This window comes from Giraffa tippelskirchi, chromosome 4 (assembly GCF_054371585.1).
Source record: "Giraffa tippelskirchi isolate mGirTip1 chromosome 4, T2T-mGirTip1v1.2.pri, whole genome shotgun sequence".
Lineage (NCBI taxonomy): Eukaryota > Metazoa > Chordata > Mammalia > Artiodactyla > Giraffidae > Giraffa > Giraffa tippelskirchi.
The window spans coordinates 71,748-92,613 of NC_137278.1; the positions used below are offsets into that span (position 1 = coordinate 71,748).

Below are 20,866 nucleotides of genomic sequence, written 5' to 3' on the forward strand. Positions count from 1 at the left end.
GATCTTTCCAGAGTGCAGTAGCTAGCAATTCTGAGCCCACTGTACATGTAATCTGAAGAGGAGAAAAGAACTGACAGATGCAGATGGTGGGGGCCAGTCTCCTCGCTGCAGGAGTGGGAAGTTACATATAAGCAAAGAACAAGAGGATGAAGCTGAGCCCCTGACCACCACTCCTTATGGCTCTGAGTTGTGTCCAACAGGACCACCATCACCTGCATGTAGGGGCTATAACCCACCTGCCCCCTCCTGGCCTTTCCCCTTTCTCTCTGCGATGATTCCAGTGACATTTCCAGCCTGTACCTCTCTCCCAGGCCAGGTGCATCTGTCCATCCACGGCCTCCCCATCTCATCCTGGGGGCTAACAGGCCCCTCGAGGACTGCGATCCTGCTGCTGCCCACAGCCAGGAGGCAGCCCCAACTTTTCCAGCTGCTGAGCCCAGACACCTGGTGTAACCGAGCAGGAGCCTATGGGGCCCTCCCAGGACAGACCCCGTCCCGTATCCTCTGCTGCAGCTCCTCTCTGAAGTATGGAGATAATAGTATCTGAGGCACACTCAGGAAGTTGTTTTACAGCTGCTAAAAGCCCCACTGAGTGGAAGAACTTGATGAGCATGAACGCATCACCCCCAGAGTGTCCAGCGCCTGAGGATTTGTGAGGTGAGCTGCCTGTTACCTCACCAACCAGAGAACCGTGCACCAGCGAATCACATACTCTGTGACTCCCCCTCCCTCATGTGGCCTGTAAAACTGCTTTCCTGAAACCCTTCAGGGATTTCAGGGTTTAGAGCACGAGTTACCTGTCTCACAGACACGACTGAGCAACTTCACTTTCACTTCTCCCTTTCATGCACCGGAGAAGGAAATGGCAACCCACTCCAGTATTCTTGCCTGGATGATCCCAGGGATGGTGGAGCCTGGTGGGCTGCCGTCTATGGGGTTGCACAGAGTCGGACACGACTGAAGCGACTTAGCAGCAGCTTAGCAGTACCTGTCTCCACGTATTGGTGCCTTTACAATTAATGCTGCACTTTCCTTTACTGCAACTGGTGTCAGGCAACTGGCTTTACTGCACTCGGGTGTGTGGACTCCAGTTTGGTTCAGAAACATGGAGGCCTCCCGGGTTCCCAGTTCCTTGTGCCCCAGGGACTGTCAGCTCCTTCTCCAGGGCGTACGGCCAACCCCCACACTAATTCCCCTCTACACCCTCAGCCTTGGCCCAAGCCGAATCCCTCCATCAGGCCCTGACAAAGCTCCCTGCCCTCACGGTGCGTCTCACATCCCACCCAACACGGTCTTTTTGAAGCCTGAGCAAGACCATGCCCCCTCCTCCCTGTGATTCCCCTCACCTGATGAAGCCAGGCCTTGATCCGTTCCAGGTGATCCAGGATCCTCATTCTCTCCAGACCCCACCTGTGTGGCCGCTGTCTGTGCCCATCTATATGGGCCTGTGGTGATCTCCTAAAATAAGGGTTATTTTATACACAGATAATGGGGTGAATAGTGGCCCCAAAAGATATGTCCCCCCCAGAACACGGGAACAGGGCCATACCTGGGAAAATGGTCTTTGTAGATGTTGTTAATGATCTCAGGGTAAGGTCATCTAAGGTTAGGGTGACCTTCAATCCAACTGACAGAGTCCTTATAAGAGATGAAAGAGGACACAGATGAGAAGCCTCGTGAAGATGGAGGCAGAGATGGGAGGGAGGGGGCCACAAGCCCCGGGACCCCTGGAGCCCCAAAGCTGGAAAAGGCAGGAAGGACCCTATCCTGGAGCCTCTGGAGGGACCTCAGCCCTGCGCCACCTTGATCTCAGGTGTCTGGTCTCCAGGACTGGGGAGGATGAACTCCTCCTGTTTTAAATCACCCAACATGTGGTCGTCTGTTAGAGAAGCCACAGAGAACTCACACAGGCCCTGCTCTGTGGGATCCTAGAAGTGTGGGTCTCACTAAAGGAAGATGGAGGCTGGATGACAGAACCCTTAGAGTCAGCACTGGGCCCTCAGAAATGCTAAAGCAGTGGCTGGACCCCAAAATGTTGAGGGGTCAAGTCTGAACCCTGTCCCTAGGGGTACTGGCTGCACATGCCTCCCCAGGTTCTTACACCTGTATGTGGCATAGTAAGTATCTAGTCCTGACTGAGGACATTAAATGTCACTGTTCACATTGCTCATTAAGAACCCACCAGATACACAGGTGAAAACCCAATTAGAACGCTTGCTACACCAATGAGCAATGCTGAAGATGGTCGGGGGTGGGGACTTACATGCAGACAGCAGCCCTTCCACTCTCCCACCCCTCCTCCACACTCCCGACCCCCTCTTCCACACTTCTGACCCCCTCCTCTACCCTCCTAACCCCCCACCCCCACTCCCACAAGGAGGGTCCTCGGTGGGAAGCTGCGGGACCACGCAGAGGCATCTTGAAGTAAATGCTGCCTGATCCCTAGGCTAGCTGCTCCTGAACATTCTCCACCCATCCCAGTTAAAATACTCGAATATGTGCAAACAAAATTAGAGATACCAAGGGAACATTTCGTGCAAAGATGGGCTCCATAAATGACACAAATGGTATGGGCCTAACGGAAGCAGAGGATATTAAGAAGAGGCAGCAAGAATACACAGAACTATACAAGAAAGATCTTAATGACCCAGATAACCATGATGATTTGATCACTCACCTAGAGCCAGACATCCTAGAGTGTGAAGTCAACTGGGCCTTAGGAAGCATCGCTATGAACAAAGCTAGTGAAGGAGATGGAATTCCAGCTGAGCTATTTGAAATCCTAAAAGATGATGCTGTTAAAGTGCTGCACTCAATATGCCAGGAAATTTGGAAAACTCAGCAGTGGCCATAGGACTGGAAAAGGTCAGTTTTCATTCCAATCCCAAAAAAGGGCAATGCCAAAGAATGCTCAAACTACCACACAGCTGCACTGATTTCACATGCTAGCAAAGTAATGCTCAAAATTCTCCAAGCCAGGCTTCAACAGTCCATGAACCAAGAACTCCCAGATGTTCAAGGTGGATTTAGAAAAGCCAGAGGTACCAGAGATCAAATTGCCAACATCTGCTGGATCATAAAAAAGCAAGAGAATTCCAGGGGGAAAAAAAAAACCTATTTCTGCTTCATTGACTATGATAAAGCCTTTGACTGTGTGAATCACAACAAATTGTGGAAAATTCTTAAGCAGATGGGAATATGAGACCACCTTATCTGCCTCCTGCAAAACTTTATCCCGGTCAAGAAGCAACAGTTAGAACCGGACATGGATCACTGGACTGATTCTCAATTGGGAAAGAAGTATGTCAAGGCTGTATATTGTCACCCTGCTTATTTAACTTACATGCAGAGTACATCCTGAGAAACGCTGGGCTGGATGAAGCACAAGCTGGAATCAAGATTGCTGGGAGAAATATCAATAACCTCAGATATACAAATGACACCACCCTTATGGCAGAAAGGGAAGAAGAACTAAAGAGGCTCTTGATGAAAGCAGCTGAATCCATGCAGGCTGAAGAGCACCAATGACAGCATAGAGAAATAGTTCTTCTATTGCTTCCTACCAAAAAAATAAATAAATAAATAAAAGAGAGAAGAAAGATTGTAACTCTTTTTCTGACACTCAGATCACCAAAGGGAGAAACTGCTATGAGTATGTGGATAGAAAGGACACGTCTTTGGCCAACTGGATGAGGTGAGTGCAGTGAGTCTGCAGTTTGTAGACGTTGCTCTTCCCTCAAGCCCACACCCCTTTCCTTCTCAACCTGTCTCCCTCAATAGCTTTCACATCTTCTTTCCTCTTTTCCCTCCATATCATGCTTTTTCATTTCAAAAGACATTAGAAAGAACGAAATAAAAATATAGCATGTGCCCTCAAAATACAAGGCTATATGCTGAACAAAACTGGGGGACTTGAAAACAACTTGAGGAATCTAGATTCACCAGGGACACTTTAACTCACTTAATTGACACTTACCAAGCACTTAATGTTTCAGTTTAGACAGAGAACTTCATTACTGAAGTAGATCACACAAACCATGTCCTTTTGGAGAACATACTGCAGACAGTCATTAGCCAATTGATTTTAGGAACAGTAACCTTAATTTTTCTATCTTTGAGTAACTGCACAGCGCCAGGATAACCTAACACAGGAGACCTTGAGTCCATGTGGGCAACAACTTCCCCAGGCTCGGTTCCAGTGAGAAGTGAGCCCTGAGGTGTGGGAAGGAATAGGGGGCAGGATGGCTGTGAGCATGGCCATTCTCTGAAGGCCTCTCCTTTCATCAGGGCAGGCAGAAAGTGAATAAACTATTACTGTTCTGGGTCTCAAGCTATGTCAGAGCACGCTCCAAGTTTCCATGGGACGGGGTGGGCAAGTGAGTAGGACCCTGGATACACGTGGGGAGATTGAAGAAAAGCCTCGAGAGAGAAGGCAGGCTGGGGTGAGCGCTGAGGGCTGTGTGTTAGCCTAGAAGCACCAAGTCCTGTGGAATGAAAGAGAACTTAATTTAGAGTTTAGGGGAGCTGGAGGTCACCAGCCTCATGGACAGTCCAGGTGGAGATGAGTCTAGAACTGGGCTCTGGAAAATGACTAATTAAGTAAGGAGAGAAAAACATTCGAGCCAGGAAGAGGACTGGAAACAGGATCTGGGAATAAGAGTTCACACGGCCTGGTCAAAGGTGTGAACAGAAGGTCCCCATGAGGCGCGGTGGGAACCACGGCAGCCTCAGAGCCTGAAGGCAAGGAGCTGGGCATGGTCCGACCCTGGAGGGCACTCATCACCTGAGGTTTCTTTCCCTCTCCTGTCCTCGACCCCAGGTATGTGAACTGTGCCCGGGACGACTAGGAGCAGAACCTGGTGCCCTTCCAGTATCACGGGCAGATCTTCTACCGAACCTGCCAGGTGGTCAGGCTGGGCTGGGAGCTGCTGGTCTGGTACGGGGACGAGTATGGCCAGCACCTCGGCATCAAGCGGGACAGCAGGGGGAAGAGCGAGCTCGCAGCCGGGAGAGGTCAGCGCCACCCCTCTTCCAGCGCCCCAGCCCATCCTGGGGAGCCCCCCTGGTCCGATTCCGAAGCAGAGTACAATCCAGTTCAAAGTCAGTCAAGTCGTCATTAAAATGCCTCAGAATTTGATTCATTTCATATGACTGTTAGGAAAGATTTTTATATTAAAAATGTTACTTCAAATTTTCAAAATTTTGTGCAAAAACTATGCCACATCACCTTCTGCTGAAAGGCTCAGAAGCAAACAGCAAGTTTCCCAGCACCGACCCGCCCTCTCACCTCTCCCTGTTTCTCCCTCATTTCCTCCCATTTCTAAGCGACACGTGTACAGTGATTGGCATTCAGTCACTGTTTCAGTTGGTTGTCATGTGAGCTCATACTCTGAGCCAGACAGGGCTCCACCCACCGAAACAGACAGAACCACTGCCCTGGGGCAGCACGGGCTTCATACCAGACAGGGGCTGGTGCTCTGAGGAAAGCAGCACAGGAAAAGTGCCTCGGATCAGCCTGAGCAGAGGGTGGGGTGTGGCGCAGAATGGTGGGGCAGGGTCTCTGCAGAGATAACACCCCTGGGAAAGGATTCCAGGCAGGGGAGCAGCCAGTGCCACAGCCCCAGGGCCGGGACGAGACGCCATGCCAGTGGTCGCAGGAGGAAGCACAGAGGGCGAGGAAGGAGGCTGGACCGGAAGCCTCAGGGCCCGTGTCCACGTGCAGGCCCCAGGGGTCTTCCTGGGTGACACAGAACAACCGTGAGGCTTTCAGCTGCAAGCGGCATGTTCTCTGTTCTGTGACGATGCTTTGGTTCATTTTGGGGAAGAGACAGCAGCGGGGAGTCCCCTCAGAGGTCAGTTCATTGCCAGACATGAGGGGAGAGTGGGCTGGCTGAAGATGCACGGGAGTGAGGGTGTGAGGAGTCTGGCTGGAGGTGTATTTTTAAACAGGAATTCCTAGTGCATGTTAAATGAGCTAAGACTGAATGAAATAAATGAGGTATGAATACTGCTGAGGCTTGAGAAAGGACATGCCTTTATTTTCTGATTTATGGAAAACTCAGAGAGGAGCAATTTGTGAATCAGTTGGGGCAGCAGGAGCCAGAGACCTGTGGTCAGTGGGACCTGGGCCACTCGGTTTCATCCAGTCTGAAACCCACTTCCTGCAGAGATCGGCACAAAGGCTGCTCTTTGAACCAGGAGCCACAAAGTCAGCTTTACTCAAACCTGCTCTAACTACCCCCTGTGCTGCCTCCCATATGCAGAGAGTTCCAGGCCAGGCGCCCCTAACTTAATAGACCCTTTCCCCTCACAGGGAGCTGCTCAGGAAGATTCCACCTAAGTCATCAAGAGTCTTATCTCTCAGTAGGGTAAAATACCTGTGACCACGGTGACATGACTTTTCAGATACTTACACGCAGGGAAAGGTCCCTGCAGATCCACCTGTATCAGGAGAGACGCTGCCTCTGATGCTGCTGGAAGGTCCCTAGTCTGGGTGATATGTAGAAAAGGCCCTTGACACAGGCTTCCTGGATTTCTGTAGATGTAGTGAATAAGAATGGAATGGAAAAGTGGACTGTAAAGACACACTTGATGGGAGACAAATTGTGTGCTGTCAATACTTAGATGATTAGTGGGCAGGCCTTCCCATGGCAAACCAGCTACCTGACCAAAGCTTTCTCTTTCAGCAGAACTGAAGCCCAAGATCCACCCATGTGCCTCCTGCTCTCTGGCCTTCTCTAGTCAGAAATTCCTCAGCCAACATGTCCAACGCAATCACCCCTCTCAAACCCTCCTGAGACCATCTAAAAGAGACCACCTCCAAGCAGAGGATCCCTGCCCAGGCAATCAAAATCAGCAGCAGTGATATTCCGATCCACACAGCCCGAGTGACAAACCTGAGGGTCACGAGGCTAAGGAAAGGCCCCAACCTTTGCTGGAAAGCGTAAGGCTGAAGAGGATTTCAAGGGCCTCTTCCTACTCATCCAGAGGGCAAATGGGGGGTTCTGGGGTGCATGAGAGAATGACAGAAGAGCCCAGCACAAGCCAGAAACTGAATCCAGAGGACACAGGCAAATCATTCATGGGGGCAGGGGTCTCAGGGATTATGAGAGACAAGTACAGAGAGTGTGGGCAAGTCTCCAAGGATAGGTCAAGTCTCATCACACACCAGAGGACACACATAAGGGAGAAGCCCTATGTTTTCGGTGAGTGTGGGCGAAGCTTCAGTCGGAAGTCAAATCTCATCTCACACCAGAGGACACACACAGGGGAGAAGCCCTATGTTTGCCGGGAGTGTGGGCGAAGCTTCAGTCGGAAGTCCCATCTCATCACACACCAGAGGACACACACAGGGGAGAAGCCCTATGTGTGCAGGGAGTGTGAGTGAGTCATGACCAACAAACCACATCTTAGGATTACTGCAGCGACCCCATGCCTTAGCTCTAAGGGGGCCTCAGAGGAGGTCTATGACCTGTTACTGTCCCCAAGAGTATGAGGAGAGACTTCCCAGGTGGTCTAGTGGCCAAGACTCCAATGCAGAGACCCATGTTCAATACCTGATTGGGGAACTAGCTCCCACATGCTGCAACTAAGACACAGTGCAGCCGAATAAATAAATACATAAATAAATATTTTAAAGAAAGAGTGTGATAAGCACAGAATTAATTGATTAAATAGACCTTCCACTTTCATGACAGGAGAGGAGATAGATAAACAGCAGAGGGTTTCTTAAGTGTTCCGGAGATGTTCATGCCAATTGCCTTCGTGGTTTTTTGTACTCCTAATAAATTTTGTCTCCAAACAAATCTGAAGCCCAGACTATGTACTTATTCCCCACTTATTACTGAGAGCGGTGGGATCCAGTGGTAGCTGAACCCCTGGGAAGGCATAATTCTGGAGCCAACTCAGTTAGGTCACGGGACAGTCGGTTCCTGGGTCCAGGGAGAGGAATCTAGGGTTTGAGACAGACAGGCAAATCTAGGGTTTGCCCTCTGGTTTCCCCTGACCTCTGTGGCCTCAAAGGTGAAGGCCTCGTGCACGTATGTGTGTGCGTGTGTGTGTGCCTCACTCAGTCTGGGCCATCTGGTCTTTGCCTCTCCCTCAGGGTCATCACAGCATCTGGACTCCAGATTAGACCACAGGGGTCCAGTTCTCAGCCCTGCCCTCAACAGCTGTGCGACCTGGGGCAAGATGCTCAGCCTCTCTGTGTCTCTGTTCTCATCTGTGACACACGGTGGAGGCAGCAGCATTTTGGTCTGATGCATGAGCACAGGGAGAATCTGGCAGAGGCTGGCTGAGAAGGCAAGCCCCACCTTTGCTGTTCTTTGGGTTTTTTCTTTAACCTTTTCTTATTTTTTAATTGAAGGATAATTGCTTTACAGAATTTTGTTTTCTGCATGTCCTTCAGCCCCTACACCTTTCAGGTCTTCAGAGCTAGACGAGGAAGGGGCCGTTTAGGCACTTGGCTGCCCTGAGGAGTGGGTGTGAGGTCAGGGGTGCTAAGGGAGGGCGCCCTCCGTTCCCACCACTGCCGTTCCTGCTGAGCGGGGCAGCCCCAGAGCCCCTCCACGGACAGGCAGTGCCGACAGTCGTCCGCCTGCCGAGAACAGAGCCTGGAGCCGCGTGTGAAGGAAGTCCCTGTCCGGCCCCCATCCCACCCCCACACGGAGGGTCCTCGAAGCCCACACAGCAGCTTCTCTACGCACAGCCTTCGTACCTGTGTCCACGTGCTCTGGTCAATACTGTCACGACCTTGAAATTCTTAACTATGGAATAGTTCATCCTTACACGTCCCTTTTATGAGTGAAGTCGGATGGACCCCAGGGTGTGCTGTGAGCAGAGCAGATACGCACACACGGGTCCCAGGGGTGACCAGGCTGCACGAGGGGACAAAGTGGACACAAAGGCCCCCCGGTGAGTGAAGGTGGGGACCGCATCAGGAAGCCACGCTTGCTTTGACCCAGAACTGAGCTCCAACACAGAGTGGAGGCAATGGCGTGCTAAAGAGTCGACCACACCCTCCCCTCTGTGAATGACCTCTGCCCTGGCCTGATCCTTCCAGGATGGGTTCAGGAGGCTGAAGTTCGCCCGGCCACCAGAAGACACCAACGGGAGAGTGGGCCGTGGGACGGGGGGCGGAGGGTGCAAACTCCAGGACTGGGGGCAACGGCCCTCAGTTCCCTCCCTGTGCCAGGCTTCTGAAGCGTCTACATGAACTGTGTCAGTAATAACCCACACTAGTATTTTCTCGTTTCTTTCATGCTTTCTTAAAGGAACACGTTTGTCTGTGGCTTGGTTTCCCTACAGGAAGGGAAGTCGTATAGACTCCCCATCTTCTGTGGCTTTAGGCAGGGGCCGCGGGAGGGAGAGTTAGGGGTGGTGCAGGCAGAGGGGCTTCAACTGAAATACGGTGGGGACCGAGCAACTTGCAGGAGCTTCTCACCTGCACCTCCCACCGGAGCTGGGCCTGGAATCCCCTGCAGGCCTGAGCAATTCAAAGCTTCTCCCTCCCCTCTGCTCCCCTCTCTTCCCCTCAAAAAGCTGACTCCTGGACCAGCCCACAACACCCCCAAATCCCCCATCACCCACAGCCCCACACAGGCCCTCCCTCACAGAAGTGGGACGACCTGCATAGTGGCAGGGATGGTGTGCTACCCCAGAGCTTGGGATCTCAGCTGACCATGAGCAATGGGGCTGGTACGTTACACAGCCTCCCAGCCCAGGGAGCTGACAGCAGCCACAAGCCACGACCTGAAGCGGGGGTGGGGTGGGGTGGGGATGTGAGCTGTCTGAGGTCCCATCCTGTCCCCACGACAGCGGCCAGGCCTCACCTGACACCGTGACTGCCCTGCACGGACACACAGGACAGCAGCAGTCACGGGGACAGGACAGCCAGCTGCCTCCGCCGCAGGCTCCACTCTGAATGCAGCGGTCCCATAGCTGTACCAGCCCCGCCTGCGTGCCGCTCTGCTTGGCTACCAGGGCTCAGGGACCCTGCGTGAGTCGGTGAAGGCAGAGCTCCAGAGGCCAAGCCTGTCTTCAGCCGCCAGACCCACCCTGGTTGCCAGATTCATGAGCACAACTGGTATCTGAAGCCTTTGGGAGAATGACACCACAGACTCTGACCTCAGAGCTCAGAGCTCAGACTCCTGAAAACTTACTAAACAGGTTGCTTTTAGTCTTTTTTTAAGTAGGAGGTTGGCAGGAAGGAGGGAGTGGAATGACTTCCGTGGTGGTGCAGTGGTTAAAATCCACCTACCAACGCAGGAGACATGGGTTCAATCCCTGATCTGGGAAGATCCCGCCTGCCATGGAGCAACTAAGCCCATGCACAACTACTGCAGCCATGAAATTAAGACACTTTCTCCTTAGAAGAAAAGTTATGACCAACCTAGACAGCATATTAAAAAGCAGAGACGTTACTTCACCAACAAAGGTCCATCTAGTCAAGGCTATGGTTTTTCCAGTAGTCATGTATGGATGTGAGAGTTGGACTATAAAGAAAGCTGAGGGCCGAAGATTTGATGCTTTTGAACTGTGGTGTTGAAGAAGACTCTTGAGAGTCCTGTGGCCTTCAAGGCGATCGAACCAGTCCATCTGAAAGGAAATCACTCCTGAATATTTATTGGAAGGACTGATGCTGAAGCTGAAACTCCAACACTTTGGCCACCTGATGCAAAGAGGTGACTCCTTTGAAAAGACCCCCTGATGCTAGGAAAGATTGGAGGCAGGAGGAGAAGGGGATGACAGAGGATGAGATGGTTGGATGGCATCACTGACTCAATGGACATGAGTTTGAGTAAACTCCGGGAGTTGGTGATGGACAGGAAGGCCTGGTGTGCTGCAGTCCATGGGGTCGCAAAGAGTCTGACATGACTGAGTAACTGAACTGAACTGATTCTTAAAGATCTTATTCAGAAAATCAAAAGACAAGACACAATCTGGGAGAGAAGTATTTGCAAAACTCACATGTGATGAAGGATTTGGACTCAAAATAGACAAAGACCTCTTGAACAACCCCATAAAAAATGAGTAAAGATCTGAACAGACAACCAGCCAAAAAAAGATATACAGATAGTCAAAAACAAAAACATGTTCAACATCATACACCATTAGGGAATTACAAATTAAAATCATGAGATATCACATCACATATTATTAGGACTGCTAAATTCTAAATATATGACAATACCAATTACTGGAGGCTGAGGAACAAAAGGAAAGTCCCCTCACTGCTGATGGGACGCATGCACAGCCACTTTGTAAAACAGTTGGGCAGTTTTCTCCGAAGCTAAACAAACCTCACCTTGGGATCCAACAATCGCTATCTCCAGTATTTAAGAAACTGCTTTGAAAAATCCATGCCCAAATGCAAACAAAGATGAACTTCTGCACAGCAGCACTATTCATAATAGTTAAAAACTTGAAGGCAAGTAGAGCTGGCCACCCCAAAATAAGCCTCTCTGGTGTGAGGATTATTCACGTCGAATTCAAGGGGAAAAAAAAAAGAGGACTCTCAGTCAACTAAGTAGCAATTGCCTTTTGTGAAGGACATTTACAACAGAGAAATCTCTGCATTTAAGGGTTGCCCCTGTTTGCACCAGAAATAGAAGGATAATTAACTCAAGTAACTTATCAATGGAAAGGTCCCACCTTAAATCTACCAACAATCATCCTTCTTTACTGTGTCTTGCATGATAACCTTCCACCAGCTTCTCCCATTCCCCAAGGTCTTACTTCTGTCTTCAGCTGAAGATGGTATTTAAGGTGATGGCTTAGGACATTTCAGGGAGTGACTCACTTTTCTTTGGTAGCTCCCCTGTATACAGTAGGCATTTGTTGTTTTAGTCACTAAGTCATGTTCAACTCTGGGATCCCATGGACTGTAGCCCCGCAGGCTCCTCTGTCTAAGAGATTCCCCAGGCAAGAATACTGGAGTGGGTTGCCAACTCCTTCTCCAGGGGATCTTCACAACCCAGGGATCAAACCCGTCTCTCCTGTTTTGCAGGTGGATTCTTTACCACTAAGCCACCAGGGAAGCAGAGAGGAGGTATGCTTCTGTTTTCTCTTCTGGTGATTTGTCTTTTATTGTGGAAGGGCAGAATGAAAATTGTTGTTCCTCCCATACACATGCGATGGAGTATTACTCAGCAGTAGAAAGGCATGTACCACCAACCCTCAAAAGGCATTGTTAAATCTCACGAGCATATTACTCAGTGAAAGAACGCAGTCTGAAGAGACAGCGGGCAGCCTGACCTCATTGATGAGGGATGGGCTCGGTTTGGTAGGTCCTCCTGTTTCCTGGATCTCAGAGGGAGCAGGCTCCAGGGGGCCGTGGAGCAGATATGTGGAGTTCTGCTGCAGATAAGAAATTCAAACTGAAATAGAGATGAATATCTTATGACTTCTCCAAAATAGTTACAGAACAATCAACTGGAAACCATATGAAATGAAATGACTGTAAACACAAACTGTCAAACTTACACAAAATTCACTCAGATTTATTAACAGACTTTTAAAATGCAAAACAATCAAAATTACATGCATATATAAGAAAATATACATGACCTTGGCTTTGGTCTGCAGATCATGAGCTTTGAGTTTTAACACAGAAAACGCCAATATACAAAAGAAAAAAATATGTGGACTTTATAAAATTAAAGTTTTCTCCCCTGAAAGACCTTATTCAGAAAGTCTAAAGACAAGCCACAAACTGGGAGAAAAATATTTGCAAACACATATCTAATAAAGGATTTGGACCTACAATAGACAAAGGCCTCTAAAACAGCCCCAGTTTAAAAAAAAAAAAAAATGGGTAAGGATCTAACCAGAAACACCTGGCCAAAGGGGATATGCAGATGCTAAATATCATACAAAAATTATACAAAAGTATCATACTACTAGGGAATAACATTTAAAATCATGAGTTAACACACCGCACCTATTAGCACTGCTGTGCTCCGAATATATAACAGTAGCGATTGCCGGAGGGTGAGGAACAACAGAAGCTCTCCTTCACTGCTGGTGGTGTTGCAGGAAGGGGGACCCCTTCCAGGCCCCGAAACTGGGCTCTTGTCTAACACTCGGAAATGAATTGTCCGAGGAGACACACGTGCTGACAAAGAAAGAGACTTTATTGGGAAGGGCGCCCGGATGGAGAGCAGTAGGGGAAGGGAACCCAGGTTTTATGGTGATGGGATTAGTTTCCGGGTTGTCTTTAGCCAATCATTCTGACTCAGAGTCCTGCCTGGTGGTGCTGAAGGAGGAAAGTAGGCCGAACAGATTCCGTCTTGAAAATCAGTCTCTGTCTTGAAACCCCTGTGAACTTTGGACTATATGCTTGGGTGCTCACCCGATGGACACTAAATTATGTGCCCAGTATCCATGGAGATGACGTATCAATTGGAAAAGTGACCCCCGGATAAAAGGCCTTCAGGACTCGTACCAAGACATCCTGTCACCAAGGGAGTGTACTAATTTACCCCAAAGCAAAACAAATTATCTGTACAATATCCATTGATATATGTTACCCTGTTTATCCAACTAAGACTTACTGCATATAAATCATAGCTACCCTTGATTATATCTCTCCTTTACACTATCCAGACTAGTTTCAAGGAATCTGGGGATGTGAGTTTGGGCACGTACACTTATGGTATATAAGGTTGTCACAAAAACTGGTCGGGGTCCTTGGCTAAGAGGAGACTCTGCCTTGGACCCACCCATGTAATAAATTGCTCTTCACTATTTGCGTTGTCCTTCTGAAAGAGTTTGCTTCCCGGAGAGCATGGCTACAGCAGTGCACACCCTGTTCAGCCAAGATGGATGCCAGAGAGGATTCTGGGAGGTGGTTGGACATATGGTGTCTCCTTTTGACGTTTCCCAAACTCTTTCAGTTGGTGGTGGCTCATGAGTTCTGTGTTCCTTACCAGGACCTCCTGTCGTAAAACAACTCATGCAAATGGTTACCATGGTGCCTGGGCAGGGTGGGCGGTTTCAGTCAGTGTGCTTCCCCTAACAGCGGGATGCCTGTACAGCCACTTTGTAAGACAGCTGGGCAGTTTTTTCCAAAGCTAAACAAGTCTCACCTTGGGATGCTCAGTATTTAGTGAACTGCTTTGAAAACCTATCTCCAAATTCAAACAAGGATGAAATTATGCACAGCAGCACTATTCATAATAGCTACAAACTTGAACAAATAAGGATATCCTTCAATAGATGAATGCACAAGCAAAGTGGGAAACATCCATGTCAAGGCAAACAGAACATGCCGCCCCAAGATATGCCTTTCCGGCATAAGGAATATTTCAGTCTTATTAAAAAAAAAGAAAAGAAAAAAAAAACAGGAATCTCAGAAAACTGTATGGAGATGAAGGACATTTACAATAGAAAAATTTCCATATTTAATGGCTTTCCCTCTTTGCACCAGAAATAGAAGGATGATTAAATCTCAAGTAGCTCTTTTCAATGGTGGAGCCCTGACTTAAATCTGCAAACAATCATACATTTCTTTACTGTGTTTCGCATGATAACCTCCCCCAAGGACTTTCTCCTATTGTTTTTATCTGAAGATAGTATTTTAAATAATGGTCTTGGACGTTACAGGGAGTACCTCACTTTTTCTGGGTAGCTCTTGTATATACAGGAGGTATGTGCTTAGTCGCTCAGTCATGTCCGACTCTTTGCGACTCCGTGGACTGTAACCCGCCAGGCTCCTCTCCTCCGTCCAGGGGGGCTCTCCAGGCAAGAATACTGGAGTGCGTTGCTGTGCCCTCCTCCAGGGGATCTTCCCAACCCAGGGATCAAACTCAGGTCTCCCGCATTGCAGGTGGATTCTTTACCATCGGAGCCGCCAGGAAAACACATATAGGAGATATACAGGTTATTAAACTTCGTTTTTCTCCTGGTAATCTGTTTCTTCTTTTTTACAGGGAAAATCTCTACCAAGAATCTGGAAGGGTAGAAGGAAAATTGTTTTTCTTTACAAGCATATGCAATGGAACACTGCTTAGCAATACAAAGGAATAAACCATCAACTCATACACTGTTAGTGAAAGAATCCAGTGTAAAGAAGCTGCACACACTATTGAACTCAACGAGGCAGCAGTTGTAACCAGGGAGGGTTAATTTTAAATTTACACTGGATCTGCTTCTATGACTTTAACCCTTTTTTATTATAATAAATATACATAATGGCCTGCCTCTGGGAGATAATCTGAGCCCCCTATGAAGGACTGTAAGGAAGTGAGACTAACACATCCCCCTGCCTGAGGCTTGCCATTCTAGGAGACATCTGCAAGGATTGAAAAGTCTTCTTGCTTTGTTTCCTCACCTCCCTCCATTTCTGATCCATAAAAAAGCATGGCCACCAGGCCCTGACAAGATGGATATTTTGAGGCACTAGCCTGCGGTCTTCTCAGTCAGCTGGCTCCCCAATTAAAGTCTCTTCCTTGCCTCAACACCTCGTCTCTTGGATTCATTGGCCTGTTGTGCGACGAGCAGAGTGAGCTTGGACTTGGTAAGACAGTGAGCAGGGCATGAAGCGGGATCTTAATTCCCTGCCCAAGAACTGAACCTGGCCAGCCTGGATGAAAGCCAGGGATCCTAGACACCAGAGCAGCAAGGGCTACGGGCTAGAAGATATTTTCCCTTGAGTCTTTGTCCCAGAGAAAAATGCATTTATCCCGGAGGCAGAGACTGTAAATGCAAGTATAAAATTCATTATTATAGACATAGCATAACAACAAGTGGGAGAGCACAGAGAGAAACCATTTGTTTAGTTGAGACAGAAGCAAGGCAGAGACGCACATCCGGAGAGAAAGTGTGTGGGCAGCCCCCCTGGTGAGGAGGAGCGCAGTAAAGAGGCGGTTAAGTCATTCATACAGGTCGGATCTTCCGGGTCTTTGTCTTCCTTCAGACAGTTATCTGGTTTCTTTTTCAACCTGATCTACGCTGGGACCCTCCCCTTGGTGTGCACACACCCCCAGCCAAGATGGACCTCAAGTGAAGGGAGGTGCCAGACTCATTCTGACCTGGCACTGTCCCCAGACTTTCAACCCACAAAGAGCCTTCCTGTGCATGTGGAGTGTCTCCTTTGTCCCAAAGGAGGGGGAGCAGCGATTCCTGACTCCTTTTCTCACACAGGGTTTTGCCCCTCTTTGTCCTTGCCTTGACTATTACCTTGACTATTGCCATAACTGTTACTTGAACGTGTTTCCAAGTGACAAACCCTGGCTATTTACCCTGTTGCTGTTGCTACTGCCATTTCAGAGGGCAAACAGGAGGCTGACTGTAAATGCCGTAACCGAAGTCCTGCTGTCCCTTGTCTCAGGAAATGCTAACCGTTGTGAGTATCCAGCTGAAGCCCACTTCCTCATCCCCCGTGAAATGCAAACAGGAGGCCAGTTGCTAGTGTCTAACCTGGAGCGCAGCTATCTCCGACATCAGTGTGACCCCATTTATGACATCCTGGATGAGGCAAAGCTACACAGATAATAAGCAGATCATGGAGTGGGGGTTTAAAGGAGTCCATGTGATACTTTAGAATGGGTACCTGTCACTATGCATTTGTCTGAGCCTGCAGATGTGTATAGCCCAAGGGGTCGATTATAATCTATTTGACTTTAGTTATTTTGGGTGTAGGAGTGGAACACACAATGGGACACCGCATCTGACTGTAGTAGAACTACATAGAAAAACCTCACTGTGCGGGATGAGGCAAAAGGCGCTGACAACTGTGGGAAAGAGCAGAATCTGTAGACTAAAGGCAAAACGGAGCTTCATAAACAGTGGGCTTGATTTTACAGAGGTCTCTCCAGGGTGTGGCAGCTGAGAATGCTCAAACCTCTGAACATGTCATCTGGAAAGGAGCAGCACACAGAGAAACGGGGGATGGTGGGCACCGGGTTCCTCACTGTGGGACTGACAGCTCCACATAAAGGGAGAGAGGGCCTCTGCCCTGGTGACCCTGGGTCTGGGCTTCCTGGGAGGATGACGTGGGGAGCCGACTGGCCGGGGAAACGCACAGACCTCTGCACTGGGAATGCCCTGCACACGTAGGAACCTCACGCCCCGTGGTTCCCCCATACTCGCTGGAAACACTCAGCCCTCCATGATCTGCGAGGTGCCGATTTTAAGACATTTTGACCCCAGGCAAGTATAGGAGTGTGAGGGTCTTCCTTACCCCTAAGCTGTCCCAGAAGCCAGGCCCTGGAGCCTGGAGCCAGGATGGGGATGCCTGGGCCTTTAACCAGCAGCTGGTTGGGAGGAGGAGCCAGTCCTGAGGGCAAGAGCTCCCTGTCGTCTGTGAGGCCCGGGGCCCTGATGGGACTCATCCCCAGTGCGGACACGGGCGGGGCCGGCAGTGGTTCTATTGTCCCAGGGACCTTTTGATGAAAAGGCTTCCCGGGTGGCTCAGTGGTAAAGAACCCATCTGCCAATGCAGGAGACACAGGAGAAGGGGATTTGATCCCTGAGTTGGGAAGATTCTCTGGAGGAGGAAATGGCAGCCCGCTCCAGTATTCTTGCATGAAAAATTCCAAGGGCAGAGGAGCCTGGCGGGCTACAATCCCCAGGGTCAGACATGACTGAGCATGGTCACATGCCCTTTGATGAAACCATGCAACACTGGTCTCAGAAGTCTCCTGACAGGGTTTCAGACTGACATGGGGGTTTTATAGGAACAGAGAAAGAAGCTGAGCTCCTGACAGGCAGCCCTTTCTGGCTCTGAGTTGACTCCACCAGGACTGCACCACAGTCACCCGCGTGGATCTGCTATGACCCACACGCCCCCGCCCGGCCTCTCCTTTTCCTGCAACGATTCCAGTGACATTTCCAGCCTAGACTCTCTCCCAGACCAGGTGCATCTGTCCAGCCACCACATCCCCGTCTCACCTTGAGGGCCAAGAGGCCTCACAGAGGACTGTGATCCCGCTGCTCCCACACCCAGGAGGCAGCCCGACCTCCCCGGGTTGCTGAGCCCAGACGCCCAGGGCCTCCCAGTCTCCCACTTCCTTGTGTCCCAGTGACTGCCAGTTCCCCCTCCAGAGCCTATGGCCAGTCCCCACACTGATTTCCCTCTAGGGCCACAACCTTGGCTCAAGCCTGATCCCTCCCTCAGGCCCTAACAAAGCTCCCTGCCCACAAGGTGAATCTTACACCCCATCTCAACATGGTCCTTCTGAAGCATAAACTGTGGAACCACGTGCTGGGGTCATAGGGCAATATTTCCAGAATTAGCGAAGCTCCATGGCAACCACCGTCATGGGCCATTCTGTTTGTCATTCGTCATTCTGTCCCTTGGACTTCCCTGGTGGCTCAGACGGTAAACTGTCTGCTTACAATGCAGGAGACCCAGGTTCAATCCCTGGGTCAGGAAGATCTCCTGGAGAAGGAAATGGCAACCCACTCCAGTATTCTCGCCTGGAAAATCCCATGGACAGAGGAGCCTGGTAGGCTACAGTCTATGGGGTCGCGAAGAGTCGGACACAACTGAGCGACTTCACTTCACTTTTCACTTTACATGCTGTCCCTAAACAGCAAGTTCCAACCTCCATATTAGGCAAGGTGGGCAATCAAAAGACCCCCAACCAATGAGAACACCATCCCATCTCATAGGAACTTTCTTTGTCCTGAGACTATAACAATTGCCTCAAGCCCATGAAAGAGATCAGCTCTTCTGGTCGGTCAGGAAGTCTGCCCACTGTCTCATCAGCGGCCCTCCCTACCTCAGTCCTCTGTTCTCAGCAAATTCTCTCTAAAAGACTGTCTGCTCTGCCTGTGTGTCTCTCTGTCTCTCTCCCTGCCATGTAAGGACACAGTGTTGTACATATTATCCTTTGTTTATCCTCACAACACTCCCTTCCCCTTGTAGTTACATATCAGAAAGGCCACAGAGTCACTGAACTGCTAGACTCAATTACTGGGCTATTGACACCAGCCTAAGACTGTTTTTGACAAGATCCTAACACCTCTGTTCCTCATCACTAAGTCCTGACTGCAAGCCCTCGTCTTATATTAGCCCCTGGACTCCTCATAGGAGGGGGCGCAGTTCTCGAAGCATGGTCCTACGGGGTTCCCCGCTCCACTGGCTGGAAATTTCTTTTAGGAAGTTCTATGTTCTGTAACTTCAGAGTTAAATTATTATGCCTTCAAAGATTGTATAAGACATTCACCACAGACCTTTTTCAATTTATAAATCGAGCCAAAGCAAAATTTCTATTTTTAAATAAGAGGTTCTGGGATCGCCAGAGTAGGGTAAAGCTGAGGAAGTCAGGCCCTTTTTGCCTCAGTTCAGTTCAGTTCAGTCACTCAGTCATGTCTGACTCTTTGCAACCCCATGGACTGCAGCACACCAGGCCTCCCTGTCCATCACCAACTCCTGGAGCTTACTCAAACTCAAGTCCATTGAGTCTGTGATGCCATCCAACCATCTCATCCTCTGTCATCCCCTTCTCCTCCTGCCTTCAATCCTTCCCAGCATCAGGGTCTTTCTCAGTGAGTCAGTATTCCCATCAGGTGGCCAAAGTATTGGAGCTTCAACTTCAGCATCAGTCCTTCCAATGAATATTCAGAGCTGATTTCCTTTAGGACGGACTGGTTAGATCTCCTTGCAGTCCAAAGGACTCTCAAGAGTCTTCTCCAACACCACAGTTCAAAAGCATCAATTCCACAGCGCTCAGTTTTTTTATGGTCCAACTCTCACGTCCATATATGACTACTGGAAAAACCATAGCTTTGACTAGACAGACCTTTGTCGGCAAAGTATGTCTCTTCTTTTTAATATGCTGTCTAGGTTGGTCATAGCTTTTCTTCCAAGGAGGAAGCGTCTTTTAATTTCATGGCTGCAGTGACCAACTGCAGTGATTTTGGAGCTCAAGGGAAAAAAAAAAACACTCTCACTGTTTCCATTGATTCCTCATCTATTTGCCAGGAAGTGATGGGACCGAATGCCAAGATCTTTGTTTTTTGAATGTTGAGTTTTAAGCTAGCTTTTTCACTCGACTCTTTCACTTTCATCAAGACGCTATTTAGTTCTTCGCTTTCTGCCATAAGGGTTCTGTCATCTGCGTAACTGAGGTTATTCAGGCAGCCTCTCCCTCCCCTGGTACTGGGAAGCCCAGGTCCAGCCTCCTGCCTGAGAATGCAGCCTTCTAGCGCCTAAGAACCCCCAGCAGTGCACTGTGGACCCTGAAGGGACCCGTCTGGAAGGGCCGTTTGTGAGATGCTGTAGGGGGAAAGGAGTGAGACTCAGGCCCTATCTTTTTTGCTCAGGCACATCCCACTCATTTATTGCTCAGCCCAGGAAGCCAGCTGGCCCTAAGGCTCCGCTTGCCCCCAGGATCCAAAGGTGGGCATGGGAAAGTGCTGCCACCTTGTGGCCATTTTGTGTAATTACAACACGACCTCAGGCACCTCAGCTCAATCCACAAGGCCTGGGCTTCCCTTCCAGCCAGCTGCCCCCAAGGAATGGCAGCTGATGTTCAGGAAGCCAACTGCCAAAGGAAAATCGCCCTCACACCCTTAAAGGAGAAGAAAGAAAAAAAAAAAACAGAAAGCACAGACGCACTCAACCTCCCCCACCAAACAAGGCGCTCAGCATCCCTGATTACTGCAGGAATGCCAATCGAAAGGACAATGGGAAGTCACATTGCAACACTCACAAATGCCAACATGGCAAGGCTATAGGCAATCAACAAGGCAGAGAGTCTGGAGGAAGAAGGACCGCCCTGGACTGTGGCTGGGAGTGCCCATTGACAGCAGCCGCTAGAAGGGAGACAGCAGACTCTGAACGCCTGAAAGAAACACTCTCAAGCCAGGCCTTATGTCATTCCCGCACCTTGGCCTGTATCCTGAGAGCTCCATCGAT

The 20,866-nt window shown here is 49.5% G+C and overlaps 1 long non-coding RNA gene and 1 pseudogene across 1 annotated transcript; one reads left to right on the top strand and one right to left on the bottom strand.

Moving 5' to 3' along the window:
• Positions 1–1,557: 1,557 nt before the first annotated feature.
• Positions 1,558–7,387, top strand: LOC145544605 (histone-lysine N-methyltransferase PRDM9-like; annotated as a pseudogene).
• A 5,088-nt stretch (positions 7,388–12,475) lies between these two features.
• On the bottom strand, positions 12,476–18,192 carry LOC145544519 (uncharacterized). Its single transcript, XR_014081463.1, has 2 exons — positions 17,893–18,192; positions 12,476–14,950 (listed from the first exon to the last, which is right to left on the bottom strand). It is a non-coding gene; the product is annotated as an uncharacterized LOC145544519 (long non-coding RNA).
• Positions 18,193–20,866: the final 2,674 nt, after the last annotated feature.